Source organism: Oryctolagus cuniculus, chromosome 1 (genome assembly GCF_964237555.1).
Source record: "Oryctolagus cuniculus chromosome 1, mOryCun1.1, whole genome shotgun sequence".
Taxonomy (NCBI): Eukaryota; Metazoa; Chordata; class Mammalia; order Lagomorpha; family Leporidae; genus Oryctolagus; species Oryctolagus cuniculus.
This window is the reverse complement of record NC_091432.1, coordinates 58230405-58246527: the sequence shown is the minus strand read 5'-3', so window position 1 is coordinate 58246527 and position 16123 is coordinate 58230405. Positions and strand designations below refer to the sequence as shown.

At 47.4% G+C, this 16123-nt stretch overlaps 1 protein-coding gene across 2 annotated transcripts in view; it reads right to left on the bottom strand.

Moving 5' to 3' along the window:
* The window catches only part of NLRP10 (NLR family pyrin domain containing 10), a 45160-nt gene that overhangs the window by 7884 nt on the left and 21153 nt on the right, over positions 1-16123 (bottom strand). Inside the window, exon 2 of one of the 2 annotated variants that reach the window (XM_051824166.2) lies at positions 787-838. The exons of the other annotated variant lie outside the window; for it this stretch is intronic. The gene's annotated coding sequence lies outside the window, so the exon portion shown is untranslated. The remainder of the gene's footprint in view (positions 1-786; positions 839-16123) is intronic. 2 annotated transcript variants of the gene reach the window in all.

The following is a 16123-nucleotide window of genomic DNA, read 5'->3' as shown; positions in this document are numbered from 1 at the left end:
TCAGCCTAACTGGCTTTTTAAATCATGGCCATATACTACTTTGATAAAATAAGAACTAATTTAGGGAAGAAAGCATAGGAAGTAAAGACGTGGAGTTCACCTACGCAGACATTTCAAACAAGCTTAGCAACAAAAGAAATTTAAAAGATCCTGGGGAAATGTGGAAAATATGGCATCAAAGGTTGGTTTTTTTTTTCCCCCATGGGAGAAGGTGAAATCTATTTGAATGCCAATGTAAAGTATCCGGTAGAGGCAATAGGTTAAAATTGGAAGTGAGGGAGTACCAGAGGAAGTAATTGAGAGTGGAGGTTGGGATAGGTTCCAAAGCAAAGGCAAAAGATTGGCCTTTGGCAGCAGGATGAAGGCAATATCTCCCTCCCTTCCCTAAGAAAAGTGAAGTGGCTGTTTGGCAGGGAAAGGCAGGTATGTGGGTTCTGTGGTCAGAATACGAGCCTGTGCATGTCTGCTGTGCCCTGTATTCTCTGTTAAGCATGAATAACAGCATCCCCGGAGAGGGCAGAGTGAGGGGTGGCGGCCAAGAGCCTTCCCTCCTGTGTGCCTTCTTTCCTCCTCCATGGCCTGGTGCCCATTTCTTGGCAGCTACTCCAGAGCTCAGGGGACAGGTAGGAATAGAAACTGCTCTCTTCCAGAACCTTCACCAAGTTGAAGCTAGAGACCTAAAGACAAAGACAAAAAGACAGCCAAGAAGCGAGCCCAAGAGACCAAAATGGGAAAAATAGTGAGATATACTCACATAAAAGGGGTAACAGCACAGAAGCCACTTACTGTGAAGGTTCCCGCCTGGAGATCACTGGGGCAGTGATGCTGCTTGTCACACCTAAGGAAGAAGTAGAAATAACATGCAGAGGAACCAATTGTAATTGGAGGGTGGAAGCGAAAGATGAGATAAGGCCTCCCTTCTTGGGGGAGGGCCTGGTTGGAGGCAGAGCTGACAACAGGAACAACTGCCCATAAAGAGAGGAAATAGAGACAAATAAGGACCAAGGCCAAAAACAGAGATTTTCCAAAAGCCACAGAACAGACACAGAGAGACATAAAAGAGAGAAATGAGCAGTTAAAACAGAGATGATGCTAGCTGGTAGCTATGGCGCTCCCTCGCTCGCTCTCTCTCTCACACACACACACACGGGGTATTTCTTGACATCTAACTCAAAAACCAATGAACACCAGAGTATATGTGAATGAACTGAAGTTTCTAAGCCAAACTGCTGGAGTTCCCTGCCTTTATTATTATCTGTTCCTACCCATGCAGAGAGTATGCATCTTTTTTTTTTTAGGTTTTATTTATTTATTTGAGAGAGAGAGTTACAGACAGTGAGAGGGAGAGGCAGAGAGAAAGGTCTTCCTTCCGTTGGTTCACTCCCCAAATGACCACAACAGCTGGAACTGTGCCAATCCAAAGCCAGGAGCCAGGTGCTTCTTCCTGGTCTCCCATGCAGGTGCAGGGGCCCAAGCATTTGGGCCATTTTCTGCTGTCCCAGGCCACAGCAGAGAGCTGGATTGGAAGAGGAGCAGCCGGGACTAGAACCAGTGCCCATATGGGATGCCAGCGCTACAGGCAGAGGATTAACCTAGTGTGCCACAGCGCCAGCCCCAAGAGAGTATACATCGTTACACTCATGTTTCCAGGACTCCTTCTGCCTAACACAGACAGGGTCCCCAACCCCAGTCTATCCTCTCCTATGCAACAGGCCCTTTGGAATGATTTCCCTAGGCCCCAAATATGGTCACCATATTCTTTATTCCTTGGTCAGCCCTAATGTAGGCTCCAAGCCTTTTATTCACTCTCAAAGGGGATTGGCAGGTGGGTGTACAGGTGAGGTCAGGTAGGGGCTTGAGATCGTGAAAGGGGCGGGGTGAAGATGTGGTCTTCCAGCTCACAAATCTAATTGATTTAATCCTATCTGCCTGCCTATACCAAGATGACCATCAGAACAGAGGCTTCCCATGATAAGATAGCAGCAGTAATCCATCTACACCATGTTGCTGGGTCCTGTGTGAAGGATAAATCTGATCCCTCAAATACATCTCTGTTCTGGCAGTGGGTGGTGCTGTGGCCCTCTCAGGGTTGCTTTTCTGGAGTTTGCTCACAAGACTGAGGTCAACTTGACAGTGCAACCTGCACTGAGGCAAAAGATCTGTGGAGAGAGAAAACCTGGGAGGAGTTACTCAAGGAAGCCAATACAGAATCACCAGTAGGAAGAGTATGAAACCTTCATAGAGTCAAGGAGAGTAGCAGGCGGCCAGCGCTGTGGCCTAGAAGGTTAAGCCTCAGCCAGCCGGGCCAGTATCCCATGTGGGCATCGGCTCGAGTCCCGGCTGCTTCACTTCCCATCCAGCTCCCTGCTATTGTGCCTGGCAAAGCAGCAAAAGATAGCACAAGTACCTGGGGCCCTGCACCACGTGGGAGACCCAAAAGAAGCTTCTGGCTCCTGGCTTCAGTCTGGTTCATTTTTGGCTGTTTTGGCCATTTGGGGAACCAGCAAATGGAAGATTGGTGTGTCTGTCTGTCTGTCTGTCTCTCTCTCTCTCTCTCCTTATCTCTGCTTTTCAAATAAATAAATAAATCTTTACAAGAGAGAGTAGCTGGCAGTCAGAGCCAGCTTCTAACATGCAGGACAACATCTATAAACCAGAACAGATGTAAAGTGGGAAGGAGAGAAGTTGGTTTCCATGGAACATAGAAAGCAAAGATCAGGAAGAGTTGGTCAGGATTTGACACAGCCACATTGTGATGGAAGGCTATAAGTGGGCAGTACACCTGAGTGAGAAACCTCATATTAATTCAGTCATGGAGGTAGGCCCAGTGGGGGAGAGAGAGAAAGGAGCACCATACAGCAGAGCAGTGTGTTTCTAGACAGTCACCTCTGTGGCCCAGAATTCCAACTGTGACAGTCATAACAAATGCCATTGTCCCCTAATTGTTTACCTTACCCTGCAGGGGACAAAAAATCTTCCCTGTGCCTTGTTAGAGTCTAAAAACAAAAACGGATTAATGAAAGAAACACGTATAAATCTCATCTGATGTTTGCATTTTTACATGGCATAAATAAGAAGAGAAAACTCAAAACAAGGGGTTAAGCTTGGGAGCTGGTTACCATTTTTACAGAGAGTTACAAATTTGTGTGGACGTCTAGGGTGGTAAATCATAGGGGCCTGAGTTGAATTTACACAGAAACCAATGGAAGAGAAAGGCTATTTTAGTAGGGTTTGTGTAGATTCATCTCAGTGTCAAGCCCCCATCCCCAGCGATGAGAATGTTCTGTTTTTCCAGGAACTAGTACAGTTCATCTCCCACGGAATTTATGCCCTACAGAAAGGGTGAGAGCAGAGAGTTCATCTGCTGGTTTTCAGTTGTCGTCAGCTCAAAATCATGAGTGTACCAACGCAGTGTGTTGTGCAGCGTCATGTTCTGATTCCTTTCAACCTCAAGAATGAGTTTGAATGGAACTCTCTCATTTACTATTATTGAGAATGTAAAGTGTTACAAACCAGTTTGAAAGTTTCTTTTTTTTTTTAAGATTTTATTTGTTCTTTTGAGAGGTCGAATTACAGAGAGAGAGACAAAGAGAAAGGTCTTCCATCTGCTGGTTCACTCCCCAGATAGCCACAACAGCCGGAGCTGCGCTGATCCAAAGCCAGGAGCCAGGAGCTTCTAAGTCTCCCACAAAGGTGCAGGAGCCAAAAAAGCACTTGGGCCATCTTTTACTGATTTCCAAGGCCATCAGCAGGGAGCTGGATCAGAAGTGGAGCAGCTGGGACTCCAATCAGTGCCCATACTGGATGCCAGGGCTACAGACAAATGCTTAACCTTCTATGCCATGGCACTGGCCCCTCTCATTCTTTTTTATTACTGAGTAATATTACATTGTATGGATGTGTCATTATGTGTTTAGCCATTCATCTGTTGATGGAATCTTGATTGATTAACACTTTTTGGCAACTATGAATAAAGCTTCTATGAACAATTAATGCATATCTCTGTGTAGACATGTTTCATTTTTCTTGGACAGATACCTAGTAATGGAATGGTTAGGACATAGTGAGTATTTATAAGAAGCCATCAGCGGCCGGCCCACGGCTCAATAGGCTAATCCTCTGCCTGTGGCGCCGACACACCGGGTTCTAGTCCCGGTCAGGGTGCCGGATTCTTTCCCGGTTGCCCCTCTTCCAGGCCAGCTCTCTGCTGTGGCCCGGGAGGGCAGTGAAGGATGGTCCAGGTCCTTGGGCCCTGCACCCCATGGGAGACCAGGAGAAGCACCTGGCTCCTGGTTTCGGATCACGGATCAGCACAGTGCGCCGGCCATAGCAGCCATTTGGGGGGTGAACCAATGGAAGGAAGACCTTTTTCTCTGTCTCTCTCTCTCTCTCACTGTCCTCTCTGCCTGTCCAAAAAAAAAAAAAAAAAAAAGCCATCAGGGGCCAGCACTGTGACTTGGTAAGTTAAGCCTCAGCCTGCAGTGGGTGCTGGTTTCTGTCCCAGCTGCTCCTCTTCCAATTCCTCTTCTGATTCAGCTGCTATGGACTGGGAAAGCAGTAAAAGATAGCCAAAGCACTTAGGCCCCTGCACCTGCATGAGAGACCTGGAAGAAGTTCCTGGCTTACAAGTTAGAATTTTCTATCCAGGAAAACTGTCTTTCAAGAATGAAAGCAAAACTATAACTATAGCTTGGTTATAGTGTTTTGTTTTTAATTGAAGATGTAAACTACCAAGGGAATATTAAGGGATGTATGCTTCAAAGAAGGGAAAAGATTTCAGAAGAAAGTCTTAGAGACAAGAAGAAATATCATACAGAGAAAATGGCAAGCAAACCAAACCATATGTTATCCTTATTTTTAATAATAATGTTTAAATCATGGGAGTCTTTTCTCCATCAGGGAATGATAAACAATAATACATAAGAAAGAATGGGAGATACCAAAGCTAAAGCAATTTTAAAGATTTACTTATTTATTTGAAAGGCAGTTACAGAGAAGCAGAGGCAGAGAGAGAGAGAGAGAGAGAGAGAGAGAGAGAGAGGAGAGAGAAGTCTTCATCTGCTGGTTCACTCCCCAGATGGCCACAATGGCCGGAGTTGCACGGATCCAAAGCCAGGAGCAAGGAGCTCCCATGCGGGTGCAGGGGCCCAAGCACTTGGGACATCTGCTGCTGCTTTCCCAGGCCACAGCAGAGAGCTGGATGGGAAGTGAAGCAGCTGAGACTCCAACCGGCACTCATATGGGATGCCGGCGCTGCAGGGAGCAGCTTTACCCACTACGCCACAGCACCGGCCCCTCTCTCTGTCTTTCCCTCTCACTGTAACTCTAAATAAAATCTTTAAAAAAAAAAAAGATGAAGAAGAAGAATATGTAGTATGGTTAAATCCAAAGAATTGAGGAATGATAAGTGAGAAAACGCTTATCAACAGAAATGTGATGTAGCCACATTAATGTCAACAAAATAGACTTGAAAGAAAAAGTATTGTTAGAGATGGGCAACACATGGTAGTAAAGGTCTGATTCACCAGAAAATTTTAACAATTCTAAGCATATGAGTATCTGATTAAACAAATCCACAGTATATGCAGTAAAAATTGACAGACGGGCCAGCATTGCAGAGCAGCACTTTAAGCGGCTGCTGGCGACATCAGCATCCCATGATGGAGTGCCCGATCAAGTCCTGGCTGCTCTGCTTCCATTCCAGCTCCCTTCTAATATCCCTGGGAATGCAGCGGAAGATGGCCCAAGTCTTGGGACCCTGCCACCCGCCTGGAAGACACAACTGGAGTTCTGGGTTCTGGCTTCAGCCTGGTCTAACCCTGGCCATTGTGGCCATGTGGGGAATGAAACAGTGGATGAAAGATCTCTCTCTCCCTCTCTCCCTCCCTCCCTCCCCCTTCACTACCCCTCCCATTTTCCCCCTCTGTGTGTGTCTGTGTCACTCTGCCTTTCAAATATCTACATACATCTATTTTTAAAAATTGACAGAGCTGGCCGGCGCCGCTGCTCACTAGGCTAATCCTCCGCCTAGCGGCGCTGGCACACCGGGTTCTAGTCCCGGTTGGGGCACCGGATTCTGTCCTGGTTGCCCCTCTTCCAGGCCAGCCCTCTGCTGTGGCCAGGGAGTGCAGTGGAGGATGGCCCAAGTGCTTGGGCCCTGCAGCCCATGGGAGACCAGGAAAAGCACCTGGCTCCTGGCTCCTGCCATCGGATCAGCGCGGTGCGCCGGCCGCAGCGCGCCGGCCGCGGCGGCCATTGGAGGGTGAACCAACGGCAAAGGAAGACCTTTCTCTCTGTCTCTCTCTCTCACTGTCCACTTTGCCTGTCAAAAAAAAATAAAAATAAAAATAAATTTAAAAAAATTTTCAAAAAAAATTGACAGAGCTACAAGAGAAGCTGACATCATCACACTGGGAAGACATTAACTTTCTTCTCTCAATTATTCTGAAGTCACACAAATGAAAATCATTTTTGTATAGATTTAAAAAGCAGAATTATAAAGCTTTACATTATGAACATATATTGACTTCTGTGTCTCACATTTGAATGATAAATGTTCTGCTAAAGCATACCTAGAACATTTATAAATTCTATAATAAATGACTATAAAAATAAGATTTGATACATTTCAAAGAATAGATATTATAGAGACATATTCTCTAACAAAAATAAAAATTAAATTGGGAGTTATCAACAAGAAGATCAAGGGACAGGCATTTGATCTAGTGGTTTAAATGCCTGCATCCCATACTGGAGTGCTCCGAGCCCCACTCCCAATTTCAGCTGCCCGCTAATGTACACTCTGGGAAGCAACAGATGATGGCGCAAGGAGCTGGGCTCCTGCCACCTATGGGGAAGCCCTGAACTCCCAGCTCCCAGCCGTAGCCTGGCCCATGGTTGTGGCAGGCATTTGGGGGTGAACCAGGGGAAGTGAACTCTCTCTCCATCCTTCCCTATGTCTGTTTCTCTGCCTCTCAGATTAATAAATGTTAAAAATGAAAATATTAGGAAAAATGTAACATACCCCATCTGCAAATAGGAAAACCAAATATCAGAGTTGTCAGTTTACCCAAATAGATTGTTAGAGTCTGTGAAATCTATCTGATTTTAAACACTTCTAAAATGAGCAAAGGACCAAGAAGAGCCAAGGCACTCAAAGCAAAGGATGACAGACAGGAGGAGAACCTGCCCTCCTAGCCTCTGAGATATTTTCTAAGGTAGTAAGACAATGTAATACCATATCTGCTCTACCAGACTTCAAGACTTATCCTAAAACTAGGGGTATGGCAATAAACATGGCAGAGTGTTGGTGCAGAAGACAATCGACTGTCCAGACTAAGAGCTCCAGCACCATCCCACTCTCTGAGAGTGACACACCAATTCCAGGAATGAGAGGATGGGCCCACCCAACCCCTCAACAGTGATTCTTCTGGATCCCCTCACTGAGAAAACGTCTCAAAGGTCAGGCTGTAGGCCCAGGTAAAGTGGATGCTATGGTTCCTGTAACTTTCACAGAAAGACCTGGGGCCACCCTAGAAGTCCCTTTTCCTGCTGCTATGAGCACCAACCATGTGGTCATTGTTCTTGGGCCATGCTGGATCCAGCCCTAAAGATAACTCAGTGAGAGGGGCAGCAGAGGCAACTCTGTGTTGTTGTGTGCCCCATCACAGCCTGAATTTGAGGGCGTTGGCCAGGCATCCTGCTGCTAGAATCTTTTTCTTTAACATTGTACATATTTATTGGGTACCAGGGGATGATGTGATAATGTCCGATCACAGAAAACACACCTGTCTCCTCAAACATTTATTTGTGGTCCTGCTGCTAGAATCTAAGGAACTTGAAGAGGCTTTAGTTAGGCACTGACTAAAGTTAGCAAGCCAGAGACCCCCAAACAAGGGGGAGCAAGGGAAGGCCTGGGGCAGGGGCACAACTGAGATGTGGAGATCAGAAAACCAGAGAACCGAAAAAAGGGAGTCCCAGGCCAAGGAGGTCTTGGAGAGCCCTGGAGAAAGAGACGTGTGACATGTGACAGGCCTCCTGGGCAGGCTGGCTCCTTCAGAAGGGGCTTTGGGAGGATGGTTACTGGTTGGCGGGGCGAGGTTCTCTTTAAAACATTCCCCATGCAGAAAGCAGGACTGAGGCTAGAGCTCTGTGATGGTACTTTCTTAATTGGTTTAATGTTTTTTTTATATATTTTTTTTATTTAAGAGAGAGATGACCACAATAGCTGGGGCTGGGCCGGGCCAAAGCCACAAGCCAGGAGCTTCCTCCCAGTCTCCCATATGGGTACCGGGGCCCAAGCACTTGGGCCGTTTTCTGTTGCTTTCCCACGCACATTAGCATGGAATTAGATCAGAAGTGGAGCAGCCAGGTGGTGGCTTGACCCATTCCTCCGCAACACCAGCTCTGATGCTGTTGTTTTTAAGCTGTGTGGCAGTCGCTTCTCACCTCCCTGGTCTTAAAGAGCCTCCAGGTAGAAGGACCTTAATTGTGCTGGATTTCAGTGTAGGAGACAGCGAGACTGGAGGGATCTGTGCAGGTGCCCAGTTTCCTGGGAACTGCTGGCAGTGGCCAAGGCAAATCAGCTCAGTAAATGGATGGGGTGGTTGACCACTAAGGTGTAGTTCATACTCAGCTCTGCCCAATGAAGGACGTTAAGGGGGTTGGCCTGGAAGCCAGGCTCCGCTCGCTGAAGAGTTGAGATAGTCTGAGCTTCCTCTTGTGGACCTCCTGTAGCATGGTCTGTGGGTGAGGCTGCCACTTCAGCCAGTTACTAAGGAGGTCAAATGGACGCAGCAGCCAACATAGCTGACATTTAATTTGACCCTGGCAGGTGTGACCCTGGTTTTAAAAGCAGAACCTCTCCAGTGTGTTCTTTTGGACAACCAGAAAACCCTGGGAGATGGTTAATTTTGTGTGTCCACTTGACTAGGCCACACCATGTCCAGACATTTGATCAAACACTATTCTAAGAGTGACTGTGGGGCTGGCGCCGTGGCTCACTAGGCTAATCCTCCGCCTTGCGGCGCCGGCACACCGGGTTCTAGTCCCCGTCGGGGCGCCGGATTCTGTCCCATTTGCCCCTCTTCCAGGCCAATTCTCTGCTATGGCCCGGGAGTGCAGAGGAGGATGGCCCAAGTCCTTGGGCCCTGCACCTGCATGGTGTCGCTCCCCGTCTTCATGGGGGAACGACACTAAACCCTGCCTAGGCTTCATATCCGGGTCACGGCACCATTATGTCGCTCCCCCTCTTCGTGGAGGAACGACACAGGACCCTGCGCTGTTCTTTTCGTCTGCTTGGCCCTCCCCGGGTTTGCTGCTGGTTCTTCCCGGGTTGGCTACTATCCCTTCCACCTCCGTGGAAGGGCAGTTCCCCCTGGCCACATTCCCCACTTCCGCAGGGGAGCGGCACACCGCCGGCCGGCTCTCTCGGGGGCTGCACAGGTGTTCCCCTTAGATGTTCCCCTTAGATGTTCCTGGTGCATGCCGTCTCTCTCCTCCTTTATAGTCCTCCTCTGCCAATCCTAACTCGGCTGCCCACACGCCGAGTATGCTGCTCTCCTCCAATCAGGAGCAGGTCCTACAGTTTATTGGCTGAACTGGAGGCAGCTGCGTAGAAGCTGTTTTCTCCTCTCCCAGCGCCATATTGTGGGAGAGCAGATGCATAGAATAAGTCTTAATTCCAGTAACTTAGTCTAGTCCGAGCTGCTCCCCACACATGGGATACCAGGAGAAGCACCTGGCTCCTGGCTTCAGATCAGTGCGATGCACCGGCAGCAGCACGCTGGCCGTGGCGGCCATTGGAGGGTGAACCAACGGCAAAAAGGAAGACCTTTCTCTCTGTCTCTCTCTCTCTCACTGTCCACTCTGCCTGTCAAAAAAAAAAAAAAAAAAAAAAAGGAAGTGGAGCAGCCGGGACTAGGACTGGTGCCCACATGGGATACCAGCGCCACAGGTGGAAGATTAACCTTCTGCACCACAGTGCCGGCCTCCCCCCTTTTAAAGAAAAAAAAAAAGAGTGACTGTGAGGGTGTTTGGGATGAGACTGACATTTGAATCTGTAAACTGAATAAAGCAGGTTGCCTTGCCTAATGTGGGTAACCCTAACCCAGTCAATTTAAGCCCTGAATCAAACAGAAGGGCTGAGTCTCCTGGGAAGGAGAGGGCCCTCCTTCAGCCTGTGTCCTCTGGATTTTGGTATCAAGCTGAAATAATGCCTCTTCTGGGTCTGAGGACAGCTGGTTTTTCAGACTGGAATTGAAATCATCAGCTCTCCTGGATCTCCAGCTTGTCACTTGCAAATCTGGAGACTTTCCAGCCTCTATAATCACAAAAGCTAATTCTTTACAATATGAATATGCATATATACACATACATATATATCCTGTTCTGTTTCTGTGGGGAATCCTGACTAACGCACCTTGTGCACAGTACATCCCCACATGCCAAGGGAACCTATTTTCTCTCTTCCCCATAGCTTCTACCTTTTCCTTGATGATTCTGGGTCCCCAGAGATCCCTCAGACAGCTACTAAAAATTCAGGATCCTGGGGCTGGCATTGTGGTATAGTGGGTAAAGCCATAACCTGGAACACTGGCATCCCATATGGGTGCCAGTTCATGTCCCAGCTGCTCTACTTACAGTCCAACTTCCTACTATTGGCCTGGGAAAAATAGTAGAAGATGGCCCAAGTGTTTATGTCCCCACAATCCAGGTAGGAGACCCAGATGAAGCTGCTGGCTCCTGACTTGGGCCTGGACCAGCCTTAACTGTTGGAACCATTTGAGGAGTGAACCAGAAGATGAAAGATGTCTCTCTCTCTCTAACTCTTTCGAATAAATGAATAAATCAGGATTTATTTATTTACTTACATATTTATTTATTTATAATATATAATGTATACTCATTTATAATATAGATTATATTTATAATTATATATAATATAAATTCAGAATCCTGGGTATCCACGTACTTCATCCTCTGACCATGACAGTGATCTCTTTTCCTCTTGCCCCTGGGCTATGTGACTAGAGAAAGAAAACAAAGCTAGCCAGGTCGTTGAGCTCCCAGGTCCATTAGAGCCCCCTCTTAATTGATCAGAACCTTTGAGGCTCACTCTCACCCACTCTTCCAAACACTGTCCACTCCTCCAAGGCTGGACTCAACCCTGGTATTGCCATTCTCAGATCGCTTCACCTCAAATTTATGTGGGGAAGCAGTTAATAGAACCTACAGCTTCCCTTCTCTCCCCAGTAAAAATGTCTCTGAGTCTTTATCCATCCCCTTCTCCTTTCTGCCCAGAGAGAAAGGTCTTTAGCACTGACATAAAGGCAAAGTTCTTCAAAATGAAGTCTCCACACCCACTCAGGTCAACACATGGCTAAGTGGGCCCAAGGGCATGCGTGGTCGCTTTGGGCAGCAGCACCTCTTCATTTGGGTTCTCTTTTCTGGCCTTCCTCCTACGGGATGATCTCAGGGGACTGGCTCTGCCTCAGAAATAACCCCACTAAGCACCCATAAAGGATGCCACCTCCCTCATCCTGTGTAAGACCGTGGCTTCGCCCAGACTTCTCAATACACATCCTCCTTCCTGCCCTGTTTCATTAGGTATTTCCTTGTACTATCACTTGCACATTCCATTCAGTCTTTCTTTCTCCTCTATATCCTTGTCCTCAGTTTAAAATATATTGAAACTCTTCTGTCCTAAATTGTCTGCCTCTCAATTCTGCTGCTGTCCTGGCTACCGCCTTAAATGTCTCCCTTCCTTCCGAGACAACTCCATGAGAGAGAAGCCAGCATTCACTGCCTTCAGCTCAAACTGACCATTTTCTCACAATTTCTAGTTTTTATGCCTACCCCACCCTAAATTCCACTGACACTGCTCACCTATGCTTGCTAAAGGCTTTGGGACATCCATCCAAAAGTCACTTTCCATCCTCCTCTGAAGGGTTATTCACCTGTTTGGGAGAATTAAAAGAAAGAATGTGTGTCTAACCAGAGCACTCATCGGGAACAAGACATTGAGGATATTGGAAGTAGCTATATGAATAAATTAATTCTTGGTCATAAGAGTCAGGGTTAATGGGCCCAGCATTATGGCAAAGCAGGTTAAGCTGCTGCCTGCAGCACTAGCATCCCATATAGGCACCAGTTCAAGTCCTGGCTGCACCACTTCTGACCCAGCTCTCTGCTAATGCATCTGGGAAAGCAGTAGAAGATAGCCCAAGTTCCTGGGCCCCTGCACTCATGTGGGAGGCCTGGAAGAAGCTCCTGGCTCCTGGCTTTGGCCTGGCCCAGCCCTGGTCGTTGCAGCCACCTGGGGAGTGAATCTGCGGATAGAAGACCTCACTCTCTCTGTCTCTCCCTCGCTCTCTCTCTGTAACTCTGCCTTTCAAATAAATCTTAAAAAAAAAAAAAAAGAGTCAAGGTTAAATTCAGCCACACCCACCTTGCAAGCTGGATGCTGGGATATAATATAATTAGGAGAATCAGAAGGTTTCCTTGTAAGCACCATGTTATCCCCATTTTACCAAAAAAGAAATTAAGGCTTAGAAAAAAATTGTTTATTGCCCCCAAGGAACACACTGAGTCAGGATCAGAGCTTTTTCCATAATACCTGCTACTAACTAGTGTGTATCGGGCATGTGCTAAGAGCTTGACAAAGCACTGCCTCATTTAATGCTCTCCCAAAGCACAGATAGCACATATGACTGACTGCAATTCACTTGCTGTCTAGTGGGCATCTCAAAGGTAACACAGCAAGAAATAAAATAAAGATCTTTTCTCAAAAGCCTGCCTCACCTCTGCCTTTTTTTTTTTTTTTTTTTTTTTGATATGCAGAGTGGACAGTGAGAGAGACAGAGAAAAAGGTCTTCCTTTTCCATTGGTTCACCCCACAACGGCCGCTGTGGCCGGCGCACCGCGCTGATCCGAAGCCAGGATCCAGGTGCTTCCTCCTGGTCTCCCATGAGGGTGCAGGGCCCAAGGACTTGGGCCATCCTCCACTGCACTCCCGGGCCACAGCAGAGAGCTGGACTGGAAGAGGGGCAACCAGGACAGAATCTGGTGCCCCGACCGGGACTAGAACTAGGTGTGCCAGCACCACAGGCGGAGAATTAGCCTAGTGAGCCATGGCACCTACCCACCTCTGCCTTTCACTATCTCAGTTGATGCTGCCTCCTCCCTGCTAGTCACTCAGCACAGAGCTTTGGAGTCATCCTGGACTCCATCTCATGCCTCACGTAGAGTTTCTCAGTAACTACTACCTTCTCTGTGCTCAAAATTCGGCCGGCATCCCCACTTCTGCGTCCAGCCTAGTCTTGGCCTCCATCAGCTGTCACCTGGATTACTTGGGAGCCTCCCTGCCCTTCCTCTCTTACCTTCCTCTCCCCACCAAACCCAACTCCCAGTCTGTTGTTCTCAACAAAACCAAAGTGATCCTTTTAAAACTGAGACAGCCCATGACCTGCCCTTACTCAGAACCCTACTGTGGCCCCCCATCTCCCCACAGCCAGAGTCCTCACCGTGACCAGGAGGTACTTGATCTGCTTCCCAATCCCTGCATAGGGGCCATCTCCTGCCACTCTCTCCCAGCCTCCAGATGGCCCCCTCAGCACACCAGCTGTGCTTCTGCTCTAAGGCCTTTACCCTCGCTGTTCCCACTACCTGAAAGTCCATCCCTCCACCCTCCAAACTGCCAAACAATGGCTACCTCTCTCACCCCACTCAAGTCTTTGTTCAGACTTCACATTCTCACTGCTACCGACCTTGACCCTTCACAACTCCTGATTCTCCCTTAGCCACCACTAAATTTCCCCTTTTTGTAGCACAACCCAATAATAAATCACTGTATATCAAAGCATCTTCTACGTATTGTATAACTTACGTATTTTTCTCTCTTAGCTGGAATGTAAACTTTTTAAGGAAAAGGACTTTTGTCCATCTTATTCATGTATATATCTCAAGCACCTAACAGAGGTTCAGGCACAAATTAGGCAAAGAGATTGCTGTTGTTGTTTCATTTAAAAATTTATATTCATGGGGCTGACACTGGCATAGTAGGTTAAGCCTCCACCTGCAGTGCTGGCATCCCATTTGGGCACCAGTTCAAGTTCCAGCTGTCCACTTCTGATCCAGCTCCCTGCTAATGGCCTGGGAAAGCAACGGAAGATGACCCAAATTCTTGGGCCCCTGCACCTGCATGGGAGACCTGGGGAAAGCTCCAGCCATTGCAGCCATTTGGGGAGTGAACTTGGAGATGAAGCGCTCTCTCTCTCTCTCTCTCTCTTTTTCTGTGTGTGTGTGTTTGTAACTCAGCTTCTCAAATAAATAAATCTTTTTTTTTTATTTGACTGGTAGAGTTAGATAGTGAGAGAGAGAGAGAGAGACAGAGAGAAAGGTCTTCCTTCCATTGGTTCACCCCTCAAATGGCCACTACGGCTGGCGCTACGCCGATCTGAAGCCAGGAGCCAGGTGCCTCCACCTGGTCTCCCATGCGGGTGCAGCGCCCAAGCACTTGGGCCATCCTCCACTGCCTTCCCGGGCCACAGCAGAAAGCTGGACTGGAAGAGGAGCAACTGGGACTAGAACCCGGCACCCATATGGGATGCCGGCACCGAAGGCAGTGGATTAACCAAGTGAGACACAGCGCCGGCCCCTCAAATAAATAAACCATTTAAATAAATAAATAAAAATAAACTGCACTAGAACCAACTTAGGCATGTTTATCTTCACCTTCCTCCTCCTTCTCTTCATCTTCCTCTTCATTTTTTCTTGCTCTTCTCAGCCTTGACAACCCCCTTTTTTGCTGCATCAGGTTTTCCTTTGGCTCAGTATTCAGAAGTGTCCTTTTCATATTTTCCTTCAGCTTTGCAGCATTCCTTTCACCAGGCTGCTTATCGGCAGCAGTTTTATTCCACATCTCTCCCAGTTTCTTTGCAATGTCGCCAATGGATAGGGCAGGAGGTTCTCCTTTGATTTTGGATGATACTCAGAACAGAACAAGAAACAGGTCAAAAGAGGTCTCTTGGGTGCATGGTATAAAGCCACCACAAAACACACCAAACACTAGAGTTAAAGGAAATGTTTATTGTCAGGTGGGAGAGACTTACTAAGACATGGAGATCCTGAACTACTTTATTTCCCCTTAAGAGGGATTCAATTTTCATTTCTCTTATCATAACAAGTTTTGTCCACTCTATTTTTTAAGATTTATTTATTTGAAGGGCAGAATTAGAAAGAGAGAAAGAGGGAGTGAAAGATCTTCTATCTACTGGTTCACTCTCCAAATGGCTTGTATTATGGGTGAAACAGCAGCAAAAATATTATTACCTCAGTTCTTTGTCTCACATGGAAGGAGAATTTGCAAGTGGGCAAGCAGATTTAAAAGCAAGATTTATTAGAGTCGGAGACCTCCAGCCAGAGTGACATGTAGGGGGACTTCCAACAAAGGAAAAATCCCAAAGGGGCTGGTGGTAGTGGGGTTTTTAAGCACAACTTTGAAGAAAGAAAAAAAAAAAAAACTAGACAATCAGATTGACATTCAGTTACAAGGCGGGACAAAACTCATCAAAAGAACTGATTTGCAATATTTTTACCTAGTCTGTCTTACTCATGGTAAAACAAAAGAGCCATCACAAGGGTGGGATACCTAATCTGTTTTACAGTAAACTGGGAACTCAGAAGGGTGGAATTACGACTCCCTTGCTATTCTCAGAAGATTGAAAGCTCCCAAGGAATGGGCAGGCAGGCACTTTTGACCTTACAAAAAGACACCCCTTAGGGGAAAGCTAGCACTCTGCACCCCAATTTCCATTGACTGCCTATTGGCCCATCTGACTCCTCACAGCTGCAACTGCTGGAGCTGGGCCAGTCCAAAGCCAGACAGGAGCTTCTTCTGGGTTTCCTTCATGGGTGCAGGGGCCCAACGGCTTGGGCCATCCTCTGCCGCTTTCCCAAGCTCGTTAGCAGAGAGCTGGATCCAAAGTGGAGCAGCCAGGACTGGAGGTGGTAGCCATACGGGATGTTGGCACCTCAGGCAGCGGATTTTACTCACTTTGCCACAGCACGGGCCCCAAGCCTTGTCCACCTTTGCCATGTCTTCACAGTTTCCCTTCTCTCTCTC